The sequence below is a fragment of the Neomonachus schauinslandi genome, chromosome 12 (genome assembly GCF_002201575.2).
Source record: "Neomonachus schauinslandi chromosome 12, ASM220157v2, whole genome shotgun sequence".
NCBI classification, from domain to species: Eukaryota; Metazoa; Chordata; class Mammalia; order Carnivora; family Phocidae; genus Neomonachus; species Neomonachus schauinslandi.
The window spans coordinates 8,270,005-8,290,065 of record NC_058414.1 but is presented as its reverse complement, the minus strand read 5'-3'; positions in this window follow the sequence as shown (position 1 = coordinate 8,290,065).

Sequence of the window (20,061 nt, the reverse complement as noted above, 5' to 3'; positions counted from 1 at the left end):
TATTTTCTTGCCTAATTTCATATTTGGAAATACAAACTTTCCACTTTTTCCAATACTTTCCTGACTATACCCACTCATGTATTTTTCTAGACATACATCAGAATTATCTTAACAGATCTTAAAAATATCTTTGAGATTTTGATTGCTTTATATAAAATATATAAATTAATTTGGGAGGAATCGACATGTTCAGAATACTGATTCTTCTAATGGGATGTTATACTTAGATGTATTGAGATTAATTTTAGGTTTCCCAGGAAAAAATTACACTACCTTCATACGTGTATCATGCACTTCTTATCACTTTTATTCTTAGGTATTTTATTATTTTATTTTATTTTATTATTATTATTTTTTAAAGATTTTATTTATTTATTTGACAGAGAGAGACACAGTGAGAGAGGGAACACAAGCAGGGGGAGAAGCAGAGGGAGGGGGAGAAGCAGACTCCCCGCAGAGCAGGAAGCCCGATGTGGGGCTCGATCCCAGGACCCTGGGATCATGACCTGAGCCGAAGGCAGACGCTTAACGGCTGAGCCACCCAGGCGCCCCATTCTTAGGTATTTTAGACTTCTGTTACTACTGCCTATTTTTAAATTTTTTTAATCATAATTTTTGATATAGAGAAAATAGGTTGCTTCTTTATCTTTCTTCAATATATTTTGTAATTGAAATACATTTGACATGTCCCACCGTGTAAGTTTAAGAGGTACAACATGTTCATTGGATACATTTATATATTGTGTATATACCATATATTTACATATATGATAACCACTGTACTGTCAGCCAATACATTTATCTATATGCATCTTTTAAAAAATGCACCAAACTGATCTGTTTTATTAGCTTATTAATAATTTTCTATTTTGTTCTCTTTAGTTTTCTTGTGCAACGGTAATTATCATCTCACTTCTGAACATTATAGGTAGTTTTGAGAAAGTCTATTGAAGTGGCAAAGACATCTCAGTGAATGTTAACATTATAATGGTTAATCATGATGTCTGTTTTAAATATGGGTTAGATCATTTTTATTAAGTAGTTATCCAGTCATGTTACTGAAATATCCTTCTATGTAGATTATTTTCTCTTTTCAAAATCAAGGATGGTGGGGCGCCTGGGTGGCTCAGTCGTTAAGCGTCTGCCTTCGGCTCAGGTCATGATCCCAGGGTCCTGGGATCGAGCCCCGCATCAGGCTCCCTGCTCGGCGGGAAGCCTGCTTCTCCCTCTCCCACTCCCTCTCTCGCTGTGTCTCTCTCTCTGTCAAATAAATAAATAAAATCTTTAAAAAAAAAAATCAAGGATGGATTTGAATCCTATCACACATATTAGACAGCTGTTAAGGTGGTCACATGGCTATTCTCTGGTGATGTGACCTATCATCTGAGCATATTTCCTAACAGTAATTCCCTACGTTATATTCTATGCATTAGCTTTTAAGAATTTGTGTTAATTAGCAAATATTTTTTTCAGATGACTTCCCTTCCTCATTTCCTGAGATTGATATTCTTTTCCCTTCAATCTTCATCAGATCTTCAGTATTTCTTTTTAGAAATGAGACTGTTTCATGAGTTAAACTAGAAATATTTCCAATTTTCATACTTTGGATTGGTTTTCATGAAAAGAAAATTATCTTTTTCCTTGATTGTTTTAAAAAAAAGAGCATGTAACCAATTTCTTTCTAGGATGGGATTCTCCACATCTCTATCAGGTGGTTACTGATCTGTTCAGAATTTCTTTGAATTCACCCAATTTTTGTGTCTTTCCCAAGAAAACCAAAAATTCATACAGAGTTTCTAATTTATTATTCAATACTTTATTATTTATTATATTTTTCTATATATCTCTTTATATATATATTGATCTTTTTAACTGTTCATTATAGTCATCTCTTTTTTCTCATTTGATTTGTTTCTTCTTTTTGTTTATCACATAAGCTAGAGATTTGATATTATACATTTTATTATTTTTTTTTGAAAATTGGGATCCCAGGTTTTTTTTAAAGTTACTTTAAACATGCCTTTAATTAAAACTTTTTAATCTATTTTTTCCTTCTACATGTTCAAAGTTATCTTTCCAAATTTTTGAGGAATATGCTTAGCTCATTTCTTTCCCTCTTCATTAAAAATAAATTGCTGTTTTATTGGGCTTTCCATTTTTTCCTATGGAGGCAAATTTTTCTTAAATTAAAAAAAAAGCAGCTATTTGGGTTATGACTCCATTTTTAAATTGTTCCAGTGGTTATCTTTAAATTTACTTATTAATATGTGAAATAATATCTACTGACTCCCTTTTCAAGTTAAGATGAAGAAATTAGCACACTTTTGCTTTCTTTTTGTCATTTACTGACTTGCCTGATTTTGATAGCACAGTATGGTTCTTTTAGATTCTGTTTACATATTAGGTTGTTATTTCTTAACCCATCTCTAATCTTTCAATATTAATTCATAATGTTTAGATTCTATTGTGTAAGTACATTTTGAAGCAATATTAATATAGATCTGTAAGAACCTGGAATGCTTAGTGCCTATCCCTTCTTTACCATGACTTCCTGCTGTGGTGGTATTCACTAGCTATGGTGGTGAAAAGTTCATATTTTCCATTATATGGCATGTAACTGGAGTAGCCTATCATGTACATTCCCCTCCCATGTTTGGCAGGAAGGATACAGTGTTACTGAGAGCTATGATCAATATCGGATTTTTTTTTTCCTATTTAAAACTTGAACAACAATGACTGGGCTTGGCATTATTTGTTTACAATCCTTCAAAATTATACATGTATGACTTATTTGTCTTCTTATATTTATATGTGAATTTTCTGGGATTCTTCTTCGTCAGGGAAATTTTTAGAAATGTTTTCATAAAGTCATCTTATGAAGCCATTAGATTTTGGGTGGATAACAGTCTTTAAATATTTGGGGTGGTGTTACGCAGGACAATTACAGTTTTCCACCAAATATTCTTTGTGTTATTATCTGTTTAATCTATTCTTTAGTGTAATTTGTCCAATAATAACCTATTTTTAAGGGTTAATTCATTCTTGACATTGAGGACTAGTCATTCTTCCAGATTTTTTCTTTGAAACACTGGCTACTCTATCATTTTCTAAGTTGCTTTTTCTGTTATTATTTATTTATTTATTTATTTATTTATTTATTTTTCTTAATATATCAGTCATGAGATCTATTAGGAAGACTGACCAGAAAATGAAGAAAAGGAGTCACCATCTGTTTGTCTTTCTCCTGTGACCAAACACCTGGATTTTGTTCAGAGGAAGTTGTTATGAAAAATAACAATGCAAATTCATAAGCTAACATAAGATTTTGACATCTAAAAGAACTGCGCTCGGAGAAGGTAAAAGGGGCAGGCTCACCAGCCAGAGGCTGTAGACTACTACATCTCCATCCCTCAATACCTCACAATGACAGTTATCTTTGTCTAAGTAGGAACTAAACCTCTCCAAGAATAGTCTTATACTTGGAAGGGGAGAAGGAGCCAGGTGGGGGAGACAGAACTTTGTATAATTAAAAGGAAAGGGGATATATGAAAAGACAAGAAAAGGCAAAGCAATTTTTGAAAAGAACAAAGTTGGAGGAAATATACTACCTGATTCAACATTTGTTATAAAGCTACAGTAATCAAAAAAAAAGTGGTTTTGGTAAAAGAATAGAGTTACTGGAACAGAAAAAGAAATACAGAGATGGACCAACACAAATATAGTGAACTGATTTTTTAATGAAAGTTGCAAGGCAATGCCGTGGAAAAGGAGAGTTTTGGAGTTGGAACAGTTTTACACACTTATGCAAAAAAAAAAAAAATGAACCACAACTTAAATCTCATACCTTATCCAAAAATTAAGAAAAAATAAATCATATACACTAAAGGTAAAATGTAAAACTAAAGAAGTTTTTGAAGGAATCATAGGAGAAAATCTATGTGACCCTTCAGTGATGCAGAGATTTTAGATACCAGGCCAAAGGCACATCCCATGAAGGGAACAAATGTTAAATTGGACTTTATCAAAATTTAAAAATTTTTTCTGCTAAAAGCGTTGTTAAGACAATGAAAAGACAAATTTCAGATTAGAAGAAAACATTGCAAACCAAATTTCTGACGAAGAACTTGTATCCCAAATATACAGAATCTCAAAACTCAAAACTGAAAAAAAAAAAAAAAATAAAGAAAACTTAACCCAATTTTTAAACTGGGCAAAATATCTAAACAAATATGCAAATGTAAATTTTGTACACTCAAAGCTCCTCAACATCATTCTATTCCATTAGTCTATATGTCTATTATTATGCTAGTACCGCACAGTCTTTGTTTTTTAAGTTTATTTATTTATTTATTTATTTATTTATTTATTTATTTATTACTTAACTAACCTCTACACCCAGTGTGGGGCTCAAACTCATGACCCTGAGATCAAGAGTCGCATGTTCTGCTCTTCTGACTGAGCCAGCCAGATGCCACCAGGAAAATGCAAATTAAACTCTGAGGTGATACACTACAAACTCACTACGATAGTTAAAATTTTTTTTTTAATTTATTTTTTAAGATTTATTTATTTGACAGAGAGAGACACAGCGAGAGAGGGAACACAAGCAGGGGGACTGGGAGAGGGAGAAGCAGGCTTCCTGCGGAGCAGGGAGCCCGATGCGGGTTCGATCCCAGGACCCTGGGATCATGACCTGAGCCGAAGGCAGACGCTTAACGACTGAGCCACCCAGGTGCCCCACAATGGTTGAAATTTTTAAAAAGTAATAATATCAGTTGCTAGTGAGGATGCTGAGCAATTGGAAACACTCTTGTCCACCGCTTGTAGGAATACAAAATGGTACAATTACCGTGGACACGAGTGGGTAGTTTCTCATTGAGTTAAATGCATGCGTACCCCATGACCTGGCACCCAGGGCAGTGTATATCTACTGTGAGCTTGCCCAGTTGTTGATCAGATACTTATTGGTAGAAACAGAACTAGAACTGAAGGCAGCTTTGAGTTATAATGACATTTGTATTGGGATTGGCATCTGATAATTGAATATTGCCACCTCCCAGCAGTGTACTTTGGTCAGATCATTTAATCTTATTGAGCTTATATGTGACTTACAGGTTAAATGGAGGTGTACCAATCTTGCAATCACATATCAGTATGAATATATTTAAAGTTGAGTACCCTCTACTTTACAAGATAATGTTTAGGGAATTTTATATAATTATTATGATAATCATCATTATGATCCATAGTTTCTTATTGTCATTTTAAAACTTTTTGGTCACATTGGAAAAATAGAGGAATAGAATGAAATTTATCAAAAGGTATTCTACAAGGATGTCATATAGCTTTTCTTGACTTTTCTCTTGATAAAATACAGATGTTCAGACTTGGAACAAGAGTGATGGCTGGGTATCCACATGGATGTGTCTTTCTTCTATTTAACCAAAGCACAACTATAACTACCCACTCAGTCTCTGAAAACAGATAGGACTACATTGGGATAAGTCAGTAGTGTATTTTAATCATCAACTGCTTTATTTCTCAACTAATTATATCATAGAACTTAATTACAATGAAACATTAAACATTTGATGATAAAGGTATTTTTATTGCTAAAAATACTGTTTTACTTAAGGTTTTATTGAACTGAGTGAGTTCAGGATATCAAATCCTCTTCCCCCTAATAATTTTTTTTTACTATGAATTTATCCTGATAATTATAAAACATGTAAGAATGATGTCACATTTTATTTGTGTAGTTGTACAATTTGATACACTATTATGCCCACTTTTACATTATTGCTATTTTTTTGAATAATGTATCCTATTACTTTTTAAATTTTATTTATATATTTTTTTACATCAGATACCTGCTTTCTTATTGTTCTTTTTAAATGATATTAAGGTTTTTATTTTAATTCCTGTATAGTTAGCATACAGTGCTTTATTAGTCTCAGGTGTACAATGTAGTGATATGACAGGTCTATGCATTACTCAGTGCTCATCATGATAAGTGTTCTCTTAATCTCCATCACCCATTTCAACCATCCACCCACCTCCCCTCTGATAACCATCAGTTTGTTTTCTGTAGTTAAGAGTCTATTTCTTCCACCCCCCACCACTCCAGCAACCCTCAGTTTGTGGGGGTGGGAGGGATGGGGTGGCTGGGTGATAGACACTGGGGAGGGTATGTGCTATGATGAGTGCTGTGAATTGTGTAAGACTGTTGAATCACAGATCTGTACCTCTGAAACAAATAATGCATTATATGTTAAAAAAAAAAAAAAGAAGATAGCAGGAAGGGAAGAATGAAGGGGGAGAATCGGAGGGGGAAGCGAACCATGAGAGACGATGGATTCTGAGAAACCAACTGAGGGTTCTAGAGGGGAGGGGGTTGGGGGGATGGGTTAGCCTGGTGATGGGTATTAAAAAGGGCATGGTCTGCATGGAGCACTGGGTGTTATACGCAAACAACGAATCATGGAACACTACATCAAAAACTAATGATGTAATGTATGGTGATTAACAACAATAATAAAAAAAAATTAAAAAAAAGTTTATTTCTTGGTTTCTCTCTCTCACTCTCATTTCCTTTGTTCATTTATTTTGTTTCTTAAATTCCACAAATGAGTGAAATCATTGTATTAGTCTTTCTCTGACTTACTTCACTTAGCATTATATACTCTAGCTCCATTCATGTTGTTGTAAGTGGTAAAATTTCATTTGGCTACTGTAAATAATGCTGCAACAAACATAGGGTTGCATGTATCCTTTTGAATTGCTGTTTTTGTATTTGAGGATAAATATCCAGTAGTGTGATTACTGAATTGTAGGGTTCCTTTTAACTTTTTGAGGAACCTCCACACTGTCTTCCACAGGGGCTGCATCAGTTTGTGCTCCCACCAATAGTGCATGAGGGTTCCTTATTCTCCACATCCTTGCCAACACTTGTTGTTTCTTGTGTTTTTTATTTTAACCATTCTGAGAGGTGTGAGGTGATATCTGGTTTTCACTTACATTTCCCTGATGATGAGTGATGTTGAGCATCTTTTCATGTGTGAATTGGCCCTCTGTAAATCTTCTTTGGAGAAATGTCTGTTCATGTCTTCTACCCATTTTTTTATTGGATTATTTGTTTTTTAGGTGTTGAGTTGTATCAGTTCTTTCTATATTCTGGATAATAACACTTTATCTGATATGTCATTTGCAAATATCTTCTTCCATTCACTAGGTTGTCTTTTAGTTTTGTTGATTGTTTCCTTCACTGAAAGAAACTTTTTATTTTGACATAGTCCCCTTAGTTTATTTTTGCTTTTAATTTCCCTTGCCACAGGAGACTTACCTAAAAAAAATTTGCTATGACTGGTGTCAAAGAAGTTACTGCTTGTGTTCTAAAATTTTTATGGTTTCAGGTCTCACACTTAGGTCTTTAATCCATTTTGAGTTTATTTTTGTGTGTGGTGTAAGGAAGTGGTCCAGTTTCATTCATTTGCATATAGCTGTCAGTTTTCCCAACACCATTTGTTGAAGAGACCTTTTTTCCTATTGCATATTCTTGCTTATTTTGTCAAAGATTGACCATAGAGTCATGGGTTTGTTTCTGGGCTTTCCATCCTGTTCTATTGACCTGTGTGTCTATTTTTATGCCAGTACCATACTGTTTTGATTACTACAGCTTTGTAGTATAAGTTAAAATCTGGAATTGTGATGCCTCCAGCTTTGTTTTTCTTTTTCAAGATTATTTTGGCTATTCAGGGTCTTTTGTGGGTCCATACAAATTTTAAGATAATTTGCTCCATTTCTGTGAAAAATGCTATTGGTATACTTAGTTTAAATATTAGCATTATATAGCACCACTTGTACTTGATCAGATGTGAAAAATGATGGTTTTATATTGTTCCAGCATTTTTCTTATTAATTATAACTTAAGTCTTGTGTTTGAATTTTTTAACATTGTTTAGTAGATTTTTAAATTTGAAATTTCATTTTATATCATATTTTCAGTTCTGCGAGATATTACACTTATGGTGATTTAAATGTGAGTAGCCATTAATTTTAGTGATTATTTTTTCACAGTCTCTACATTCTAGATTAGAATGAACTCTCTGACACCATAATTCAACTTAGAATACAATTACAAAATTTCCAAATGTATTATTTAATTTGTATAAGATTTACCCATAATTAAAATATAGATAATTAGAGAAAATAGAGACCTGACAAAGAGTTAAAGATTCCATTAGTATTTCTGGCACCTTATAAATCATCAACTAAAGAAAATGCTGAAAAATACCAACCTTAGGAGAATATTGATCTTCCCAATGCACTGCAGCTTCTCTATAAATAGTTTTCTTAAACATACAAATTAAGTGGACTACAAAAGAAAAGGAGTCCTTGGTTTACTTAATAGGATTGGAAAGAGCAATTATACAATTGCTTTCTTCCTAAGCTTAACAGATAACAGAATAATTCATTTATGATGATCAAGATAACACTAATACAGTTTACAATTCATTAGCTTAAATAGTTAATTTCCATGAATTAACCACTTACTCAATTTTATGTCAATTGACAATTGTCCTTTAATTTACAAAGCTCTTTTTAAGTCAATACAGTTATTTGGATGTCTTGAGACTATTATTTTAATGAAATTAAATCAATTAAGTCAATTAAATTTGTTGCAATAAAGATTCTTTATATAAAATAAATATAGAGTTGCCAAGCATTAGAATTTTTCCATATTTTAGTAGGGATCTCATCCAAGAATATATAAAAAAATAAAGTAAAAAAAGAAATGATGGTGATATTTCTCACCATTTTAAAGTTTTATGTAACACTATATGTAGTAATTAGCAATGCAAATAAATCACTACTTGTCTCCATTAAGATTTGAAGAGGAAAACCAAAGAACTGCAATATATACATTCTCCTATGTCCTCCCTCTCTTGAGGAAGGAAGGAAGGGGAAACAGGATAGATAAGTCAAATTTAAAGAAATTAGGGAGAAAGTGAAGAGATGAGAGACAAGGTGGAAGGAAATTTATGATTGATTCCTGTCCAATCAGAAATAGAAGCATGGATTCACATACAAAGGGAGAAAAGGATAAAATACTCTAATCTTGAAGTCCTGTCTCCCTCTTCAACTTTCAACTACTACCAGTATCCTCTTTATAACTCAAGTCCTTTTTTGCATGATTTTGCATATATAATAGAATTTATATGAAAATTCATACTTACGTAACACATCATCTTGCATTTTGGCGGGGGGATTAAGTTTTGCCAAGACCAGATAAAACAAACACATTATGTTATTTTCAATTGCAAATGAGCTTTAGAAAATATTAACCTAGCTTAGAGATAAAAATGATAGTTTGTTACTTTTACGTGGTTAATATTGAAACTAAGGTTCATTATGCATTTATTTATTAGTGATGTATGTTCTCAAAGGCTAGAGGACTTTTAATGAAGGGTGGGCTGTATATCTATCTCTCAGCCTAATCTAAGTGTTTTTTGAATTCGTATGTTTAATAGAAAAATGTTGAAATCAGACCTTTTGGCTTGAATGCCTGCTTAGCTTTTAGTTTAGTAAGTTTATACAAAAGACTTGACCTTTCCATGCCTCACGTTTCTCATCTGTAAAGAGTATTCTTTTTGTACGATTGCTTTATTAAATCAGACAATGTCAAGTCATTTGCACAATGTAAAAGATATAATGTGTTTTGAATCGTGCTTACTGCATTTGCAATTGCGATTTTCCAGGACATACTAGTAACAATGCTCTCATGATTCCAGAGAACAAAATCTATAACATCCCATAATCAGGCTCACAGCAAGATTCACTGGAACAGTTGTCTGTGCTTGTTGTCTCTTCAAGGTCAAAGGAATTTCTAACACATTTTACTGAGAGCCATTCTTTCCTGGATTTTCTATTTGACTTCTTGGTCTCACTGAACTGAGTGACCAGCTCCGTCATCACTTCCTGTAGAGCTTTGGTTCATTATCTATTCATGAGTCAGTGTTACAGCCTCAAACCCAGAGAATGTTGAGATAATTGCCACATTCCTCTGAAGCATGCCTTGATGTCTTGAACACAACCATCTAAATCCAGAGATGAGAAATGGTTGACATTTCCTCTCTACTTTCTCCTCAAATTGCCAAAACCCTTCCAGATGTCAACTATTTGGTCCAGGTCCCAGGCAAGGCAGTATCCAGGTGTATTCATATGTATTCCTCCTACGAACCGCACCCTAGCTAAGGGAGTCGGTTCATTCATTTCACCCTAGCTAAGGGAGTCTGCTTCATTTTTCCTGTCACTTATCTGTGAATTCAGAGTACCCTAATTTTGTCCATATTTTCTAGTTCCTCCTATCAGAACTCAACATCTCATAGGCCAATATTTTCTCATATTTTGGGAAACCATATGTCCTAAAGTTCTGTTGGATGTGTTAATCTAAGTCAAGTTTTATATTTGAAATTCCAATTTCTCATTACATTTGATATTAGATTTTAGACCTAGAGATTGCTGTTGCAAATATATTTTGTATGGCCCAGTCTTGGCTAACTTGACTTGGTCCAAGTGAAGGAAGCTCCACTCATTGAGAATCAAATTTCAAGTATAACATCTGAAATTTAGTACCATATTACTAAAATAATTTTTCTCCAGGGCACTACAGTTTAATTCAGGGCCTTACAAAGAAATAGCAGTGATGCTTTTGAGTTCTGGTCAAACAAGATCAGTGTCATCTATTTTTATTTATTTATAATATTATGCAAAGCACATATATGATTTTGACTATTACTGATTTGCCTACACTGCTAATGGAGGGCTGATGACCTCTATCTTTACAAGAAAATATGTATTATTACAGGGTAACTATAACATTCTATCTCAGTGGAATATCATCCAGGCAGCAAAGGCAAATGCAAAGGGACAAAAGCAATTATTTTTTTGGACAATGTGTTTCTATAATGATAAGTATTGAGATAGAATTAAAAAAAATAATATATTAACTAGATAGTTCCACATATTTATTTGACCAATTGTTGAATATTTGTTGGACATTTTCTGGTTTCTTTTAGATTCTTGGCATTATTTAGACTTAGATTTTGTTTATATTACAACATAATATATTATTGGTCATTTTAAACAGTTTTAGTAATTAGTACATTTCTCTACAATATACATATCTCTAGCATGTCTCAATTATTACTATTAATGCTTAATAATTAATCAGAGGGAACACAGTCAATTTCACAATCCATGAAAGCAATATTAAATTAAATGATGCACTTCTAGAATTCAATTTCATTTTAATGTCATTTTGTGTACTAGGTTAGCTATATTAGTTGTCTGTGTTGATCTTGCTCACTAGACACTTTGGTAAAGTTCTGCTTTGCTGTACTGCTTAGATATAGAGTGATGAAATTCTTTCCCATTAATAGTTCTCCAAACATGTGCGAGCAGCATTAGAATGTGAAAACCTACCATGAAACATTGCCCTTAAAGCAGAGCAACAAGGAGATATCTTGAGTTTTGCACAAGTGTGAAGTGTCAATGTATTTAGTATCTCAAGAGGAAAACTGCTCATCTAGAGGTAACATAATTGTCAAAACACTCAAGAAAATGGTTCATAAATGATGCATCCTAAGAGGTGACAGAGCAAAGGCAAATAGAAAGCGTGTGGATGATGTGAGAATATAGAAAGAAGATATAAATAGTCAATCATGAGGGAATAGCAGGCAGAAACTGACTGTCAAACAGGATTACTTTTGGTAAAACTCAAGGATGCTAAAATAAATATTGAAAGGGAGAGGGTAGAAAATAATATCAGAAGGAGGAGAAATACAGTAAGTTAAAATCAGATTAGATCCTCAAATGAAAGTTGTGGAAATCAATTTAAAGATACATCATGCCATAAAATGGGAGAGGAGGAGAAGAAGGAGGAAGGGGAGGAGAAGGAGGGGGAAGAGGAGGAGGAGGAGGAGGAGGAAGGGGAGGAAGAGGATAGAGTAAGAAAAAAATGGAATCTTTTTTTGGAAACATGATTTTAAACTTTATACACATTTCCTCTTATAAGTTGCCCCAAAATACTGTAGTAGGCGGAATCAGGTAATGGCCCCGAATATGTCCACATCCTAATGCCTGAAACCTGTGAATATGTTAGGTTACATGGCAAAAGGGAATGTGTAGATTGTAGATATGATTAAGTTAAAGACCTGGAGATGGGGAGATAATGCTGGATTATCTGGCTGGGCCCAGTGGAATCACAGGGGTCCTTATTAGTGAAAAAGGGATGCAGGAGAGTCAACATCAGAGAGATGCAGCACCAGAAAGACTTGACCAGCCATTTCTGGCTTTGAAGATAGAGGAAGGCAGCATGAAACCAGGAATGCAGGCAGCATCCAGAAGCTAGAAAAGACACAGGAATGGATGTTCCCCTGTAGCCTCCAGAAGGATATAGCCTGGAAAATGCCTTTGTATTGAGCCCAGTGACCCCGTTTTGGACTTCGGACTTCCAGAACTGTAAAACTGTTGTTTAAAGCCACCAAGTTTGGGGTAATTTGTTACAGGAGCCAGAGGAAATGAATACAAATACCACTAAGAAGTTGGCATTATATCCTCATTACAAATGAGAAAACTGACTCCTAAACAGGCCATGGTATTTAACCCAAGGGACACTGCGGAGTCAGGGCTGAAATGCTGATTCAGCCTCTTCTACAGCTTCACCTAATGCCAGTATTTCAAACTGCCACTTCACTGTAGACATAGAAATGAAATTATTAAGAAGCAAAGTACTTTTTTAAATGAACATCTTCAGATAACTGCTAATGGTTTAATGGTTTTGTTGCCATATGTTTGTATGATTTCTCAGGCAACTGAAATGATTAGATTCGAACTAAGTAAACAAGGGGTCCAGTAGACTGCAGTGTCCCTAATGCTCTAGAGGTCTACCTAAGCCAACCAAATCTTAGCCTATAAATGACAAAGTTGAAACCTAAGGATAACCAAGCATAAAGAGCCAAGTAGGCTTTAAGCTAGAGCCAGTCAATAATTTCCTCACTTTGCTTCCACCTTTTCTCCATAAAGTCTCTCCCCGAACTCTTACTCACTTCTGGTCTGGTGCTGCCCAATCAGAATTTATTTATTCATTTTTTCAGATAAGCTTTATTCTTTTTTTTTATTTTTATTTTTGGATACACCTCAGTTTATCTTTTAACAAGTGTCAGTGTTTTAGTGAGACTGTGTCCATGGGCTGTGACCTTGACAAGTACTTTTCAGCTTTATTTCCACCCCCAAACTTAGGTGATATAGGAAGTCCAGGGGGGCTGGAATTGGGTATTTCCCTTCCCAACACTAAAGGCTACAGGAGGGTCAATTTGGGTGTTTCCTTTCTTCTAGATCGGTTAGGCTCTGATAAAATAGCTTCTTTCAAGGGCAGTCCTTTGGTTAGGATCTCTATGGCTTATTTACTACCCATTACTTGTTTGTACCCTTAAACAACACATGCTTATCCTTCCACCCCATCCACTGGTAACCACCATTTTGCTTTACAATTTAACTTTTAAGATTCCACATATAAGTGATACCATGCAGTATATGTCTTTCTCTGACTCATTTAGCATAATATGCTCAAGGTCCTTCCATGTTGTTGGATATGAAAAGATATCTTCCTTTCTCATGGCTAAAGAATATTTCACTATGTATACATACCACATCTTGTTATCCATTCATCTGTTGATGAGCATTTCAGTAGTTTCTTATCTTGGCTATTGTGATTAATGCTGTGATAAACATGGGTGTGCATATATATCACTGAAATCCTGTTTTCATTTCCTGTGGGTATATACCCTTGAAGTGGAAGTGCTAGATCATAGGGTAGATATATTTTAATCTTTTGAGGAAACTCCATATTGTTTTTCTTAGTTATTAAACCATTTTACATTCCCACCAACAGTGTGTGAGGATTTGCTTTTCACCACATTCTCATCAGCACTTGTTGTCTCTTGTCGTCTTGATGATACCCATTCTAGCAGGTATGAGATAACATCTCATTGTGGTTTTGATTTGCAATTTTCTGATGATTGGTGGTGTTGAACATCATCTCACGGATCTGCTGGCTATTTTGATATCCTCTTTCAAAAAATGTCTACCTAATTCTTCTATTCTTTTTTGTAAATCAGATTGTTAGTTTTGTCACTGTTGTGAAACTGTGTTAGTTCTCATATATTTTGGATATTAATTTTTATTCAGTATGTAGTTTGCAAAATTTCTCTCCCATTCTGTAGGCTGCCATTTCATTTTGTTAATAATCCAGCATTATCTCCCTATCTCAAAATCCCCACCCTAAATAGGCCATGGTAATTTTTTTCTTTTGCTGTACAGAAATTTTTAGTTTGATGTAGTCCCATTTCTTGATTTTTGTTTTTGTTGTTTCTGCTCTGGGCATTATGTCCAAAAAATTATTGCCCAGACCAATATCGATGAACTTCTTTATATTTTTTGCTAGGAGTTTTATGGTATCGGGTCTCATGTTTAAGTCTTTCAATCATTTTGAGTTAATTTTTTGTGAGTGGGCAAGACAAGGGTGGAATTCAATTGTGCTATATGCTTTTCTCCAGTTTTTCCAGTACCATTTGTTGAAGAGACTATCTTTCCCCCGCTAGGTATTCTTGGCTTCCTGTTCAGTGTTAGTTGACTTATGTGTTGGGATTTAATTCTGGGCTTTCTATTCTGTTCCATCGATATATGTTCGTATTTTTTGTGCCAGTACCATGCTGTTTTTATTACCATGGTTTTGCAGTATGGTTTGAAATCAGAAAGCATGAGACCTCTAGCTTTGTTGTTTCTCCTCAGGATTGCTTTGGCCATCTGGGTGTTTTGTAATTTTGTACACATTTTGAGTATCTATTTCTTTTTTTTTTTTTTTAAAGATTTATTTATTTATTTGAGAGAGCGAGAATGAGAGAAAGAGAGTACATGAGAGGGGGGAGGGTCAGAAGGAGAAGCAGGCTCCCCACCGAGCAGGGAGCCCGATGCGGGACTCGATCCTGAGACTCCAGGATCATGACCTGAGCCAAAGGCAGTCGCTTAACCAACTGAGCCACCCAGGCGCCCCTTGAGTATCTATTTCTGTGAGAAATGCTTTTGGCATTTTGATTGGGATTGCCCTGAATCTGTAAATGGCTTTGGGTAGTAGGGCCATTTCCAAAATATTAATTCTGTTTTTTGGGGGGATTTTTTGTTTTGGTTTGGTTTGGTTTCAGGAATAGAATTTAGCAATTCATTCCTTACACATAACACCCAGTGCTCATCACAAGTGCCCTCCTTAATACTAATCACCTATTTAGCCCATCCCCCACATGCTCCCCACATCAACCCTCACTTTGGTCTCTATAATTAAGAGTCTTTTATGGTTTGCTTTCCTCTATTTTTTTGTTTTAAGATTTTATTTATTTATTTGAGAAAGAGAGCATGAGCGGGGGTGGGAGGTGGAGAGAGGCACAGGGAGAGAGAGAAAAGCAGACTCCTCACTGAGCAGGGAGCCCCATGTGGGACTCAATTCCAGGAACCTGGGATCATGACCTGAGCCAAAGGTAGACTCTTAACTGACTGAGTCACCCAGGTGTCCCCCTGCTTCCCTCTTTTTTATTTTCCTTCCCATAGGTTCATCTATTTTGTTTCTTAAATTCCACACATGAGTGAAATCATATGGTATTTGTCTTTCTCTGACTGACTTATTTTGCTTAGCATAATACACTCTAGGTCCACCCATGTTATTGCAAATGGAAAAAAAATAAAAATAAAAATATTAATTCTGGCAACCCATGAACATGAGATATCTTCCCATTTCATTGATTTCTTTCAGAAAAGTTTTATAGTTTTCATTGTACAGATCTTACACTTCCTTGGTTAAATTTATTTCCAAGTATCTTATTGGTTTTGATGCTATTGTGAATGGAATACTTTTCTTTATTTCCTTTCCTGATGTTTCATTGTTAGTGTAAAAGAATGCCACTGATTTCTATAAGTTAATTTTGTATGTTTCCACTCTACTGAAATCATTGATTAATTCCAACTGTTTTTTTGACTGACTCTGGGATTTCCTATATAAAAGACCAAACTGTTAGCAAGTAATGACAATTTTACTTCTTCCTTTCTGATTTGGATGTCTTCTGTTTCTTTTATTCTGAATTCTTGCCTAATTGCTCTAGCTAAGACTTCCAATACTATATTAAATAGAAATGGTGGGAGTGGGCATCTGTCTTGTTTCTGATTTTGGAGGAAATGCTTTCAATTTTTCCCCATTGAGTATAATGTTAGCTATGGGTTTGTCGGATCTGCGTTTACTGTGTTGAGGTATGTTCCTTCTATACCCAATCTGTTAAGGGTTTTTATCATGAAAGAATGTTGTATTTTGTCAAATTCTTTTCTTGTGTCTATTGAGATTATTTTAATCTGTCATTTTATTGATGTGATATATTATATTTATTGATTTGTGTGCATTGAACCATTCTTCTACCCCAGGAATAAATCTCATTTGATCATGGTGTATAATCCTTTTAATGTGTTGTTGAATTTGGTTTACTAATATTTTGTTGAGAATTTTCCATCTATGTTCATTAAAGATATTGGTCTATAGTTTTCTTGTGATATTTTTATCTGATTTTGATATCAAGGTAATGCTTGCTTTTTAGAATGAGTTTGGAAGTGTTCCTCCACCTCAATATTTTGGAAGAGGTTGGGAAAAATTAATGTTAATTCTTATTTAAGCATTAGGTTGAATTCTCCAGTGAAGATACCTTGTTCTGGAGTTTTCTCTATTGGGAGGTTTTGTTTTTTGTGGGTTTTTTGTTTGTTTTGTTTTTGTTTTTTGTTTTATTTTTTTCATGCTGATTCAATTTCTTTACTTGTTATTGGTTTAGATTTTTTATTTCTTTGTGATTCAATCTTAGTAGGTTGTGTGTTTCTAGAAATGTATTCATAGTAATCTCTTATGATTCTATGTATTTATACAGTATTGGTTGTAATGTCTCCTCTCTCATTTTTAATTTTACTTATTTGAGTCTTCTCTCTTTTATCTTTAGTTAGTCTAGCTAAATATTTATCAGTTTTGTTTATACTCTCAGAGTATAAGCCCTTAGTTTTGTTGATTCTTTCAATTATTTCCTGTTCTCTATTTTACTTATTTCTGTTCTGATTTTTATTATTCCCTTCCTTTTGATAATTTGGGGCTTTATTGGTTCTTCTTTTTTTAGTTAAAGTTAGGATGCTTATTTGAAATCCTTCTAATTTCTTAATATATGCATTTACAGCTAAAAACTTTCCTCTTAGAACTGCTTTTGCTGCATCCCACAATATTTGATATGTTGTATTACCATTTTCATTTGTTGTAAGATAAATTTTATTTATTTATTTTTTAAAGATTTTTATTTATTTATTTGACAGAGAAAGAGAACACGAGAGAGAACACGAGAGAGGGAACACAAGCAGGGGGAGTGGGAGAGGGAGAAGCAGGCTTCCTGCTGAGCAGGGAGCCTGATGCGGGGCTCGATCCCAGGACCCTGGGATCATGACCTGAGCTGAAGGCAGACGCTTAACCGACTTAGCCACCCAGGTGCCCCTGTAAGATAAATTTTAATTCCCTGTTTGATTTCTTCTTTGACCCAGTGGTTGTTTACAGGTTTGTTGTTTAGTTTCCACATATTTGTAGATATTCTTACTTTCCTCTTTTTGATTTCTAGTTTCATGCCATTGTGGTCAGAGAAGATAGTTGGTATAATTTCAGTTTTCTTAAATTTGCTAAGGGCCAAGTGCCCTTGAGAAGAATGTGTATGCTGCTGCTATTGGATGGAATGCCTTGTATATGTATGTTAAGTCTATTTGTTCTGAAGTATGGCTCAATCCCAACGTGTTCTTGATTTTTTTGTCAGGACATATGTCCCTTGTGGATAATGGGGTAGTAAAGTCCCTTACTACTGTTGTATTATTGTCTATCTCTCCTTTAAGATCTGTTATTATTTGCTTAATATATTTTGGTGCTCAGGTGTTGGGATCTTAGTTATTTGACAGAGAGAGAGAGAGAGAGTGAGAAAGAGAGAGGGGGGAGGGTCAGAGGGAGAAGTAGACTCCCCGCTGAGCTGGGAGTCTGACGCAGGACTTGATCCTAGGACTCCAGGATCATGACCTGAGCTGAAGGCAGACGCTTAACCAACTGAGCCACCCAGGTGCCTGGGAGCATAAATATTTATAATTCTTATATCTTCTTGATGTACTGACCCCTTTTATCAATGTATAATGACCTTCCTTGTCTCTTATCTATTTTGGCTTGAAGTCCTATTTATCTGACGTAAGTATGACTATACCTGCCTTCTTTTGGATATTGTTTGCATGAAATTTCATTTTTCATCCTTTCAATTTGAGCATATGTGTGTCTTCAAAGCTAAGTGTCCTGTAGGCATCATATAATTGGATCTTGTTTGTGTTTGTTTGTTTTCTTTTTTTTAATCAATCCAGCCACTCTGTGCCTTTTGATTGGTGAGTTCAATTCATTTACATGTAGGGTGATTGTTGATATATAAAGATTTACTGTTGCCATTTTATCTTTGGCTTTCTGATTATTTTTCTCTCCATTGTTTATTTTTATTTCTGTTTCTATCTACCTTTGTAATTTGGTGATTTTCCATGGTGATTTGCTCAATGTTCAGTATCCTCTTTTTTATGCTTTATGTCTCTGCTCTAGATTTTTGCTTTGTAGTTACCATGAGGTTTACAAAAAAAAAAAAATCATAGATAAAATATTCCTTTTACTGCTGATAGCAATTTATTTTCATTTGCTTATAAAGTTTCCATCCTTTTACTTTTCTCCTTTTATACTTCTGATGTCACAAATTATCTCTTTTTATGCAGATTACCAAATTGTAATAGCTTATTATTTCTAATGTTCTTTTGCTTTAGTTTTTATGCTATAATTAAGACTCTAATATATTATTCTAAAAAAGAGTGACAGTTTTCTAATTATGACAATTTATCAACTTTGTGTATTTTCATTTTTTTGCTTTAGCTTGAAGAGCTTCTTTCAACATTTTTCATGGGGCAAGTCTAGTGGTGGTAAATTACCTTAATTTTTGTTTGTCTGGGAAAGCCTTTATTTATCCTTCATATACGAAGGATAACTGCTGGGTAGAGTATTCTAGGCTGGCAGTTTTTATCTTTCAATATTTTGAATGTGTGATTTCACTTTCTCTTGGCCTGTAGAGTTTTTCCTGAGAAATCTGCTGATAGCCTAATGGGTGTTCTTTTGTAGATTCTTGTCTTTTTTCCTTGGCTGCCTTTAAAATTCTTTCTTTATCATTGACTTTTGACAGTTTTAATATAATGTGGCTTGGAGTAGCTCTTTTTGCATCAAGATAATAAGATGTTTTATTAGCTTCATAGACTTGCCTATCTAGTTCCTTCTCCAGATTTAGGATGTTCTTGACTATTATTTCCTTAAATAAACTGCCCCTTCTACATTTCTTCTTCTTGAATATTCACTATTTTTATTTTGGTTTTCTAATGGGAGTCTGATAGCTTTCATAGGGTTTCTTTACTTCTTTTAAATCTTAATTTTCTCTCCTCTTCCACCTGGATCATTTCTATAATCCTATCTTCTAGCTCACTAATTCTCTCTTTCATTGAATCCACTATATTTGCAGTGTATTCCATTTCATTCTTTATCTCATTTATTGAGTTCTTTAGTTCCAGTTTTTTTTTTTTTTTTTTTTTTTTAGAATTTCAATCCCTTTGGTAAAGTACTCTTTCTGTTCATTAATTTTATTCCTGAGGTTATTATATTGCCTTTCTGAGTTTTCTTGTAGTTCATTGAATTTCTTCATAAGAGCTATTTTGAATTCTTTATCAGATCACAATATTCTATATCTTTGGGTTTGGCTGTTAGAAAATTATTTTTTTTCATTTTATGATAACATATTACCACAAATTTTAAGGGCATTTGATGAAAAGTGCCTCTTCCATCACTTTTAAAGTAGCAGCACCCTTCTTATTTAGGCAAAGCTTTGCTTA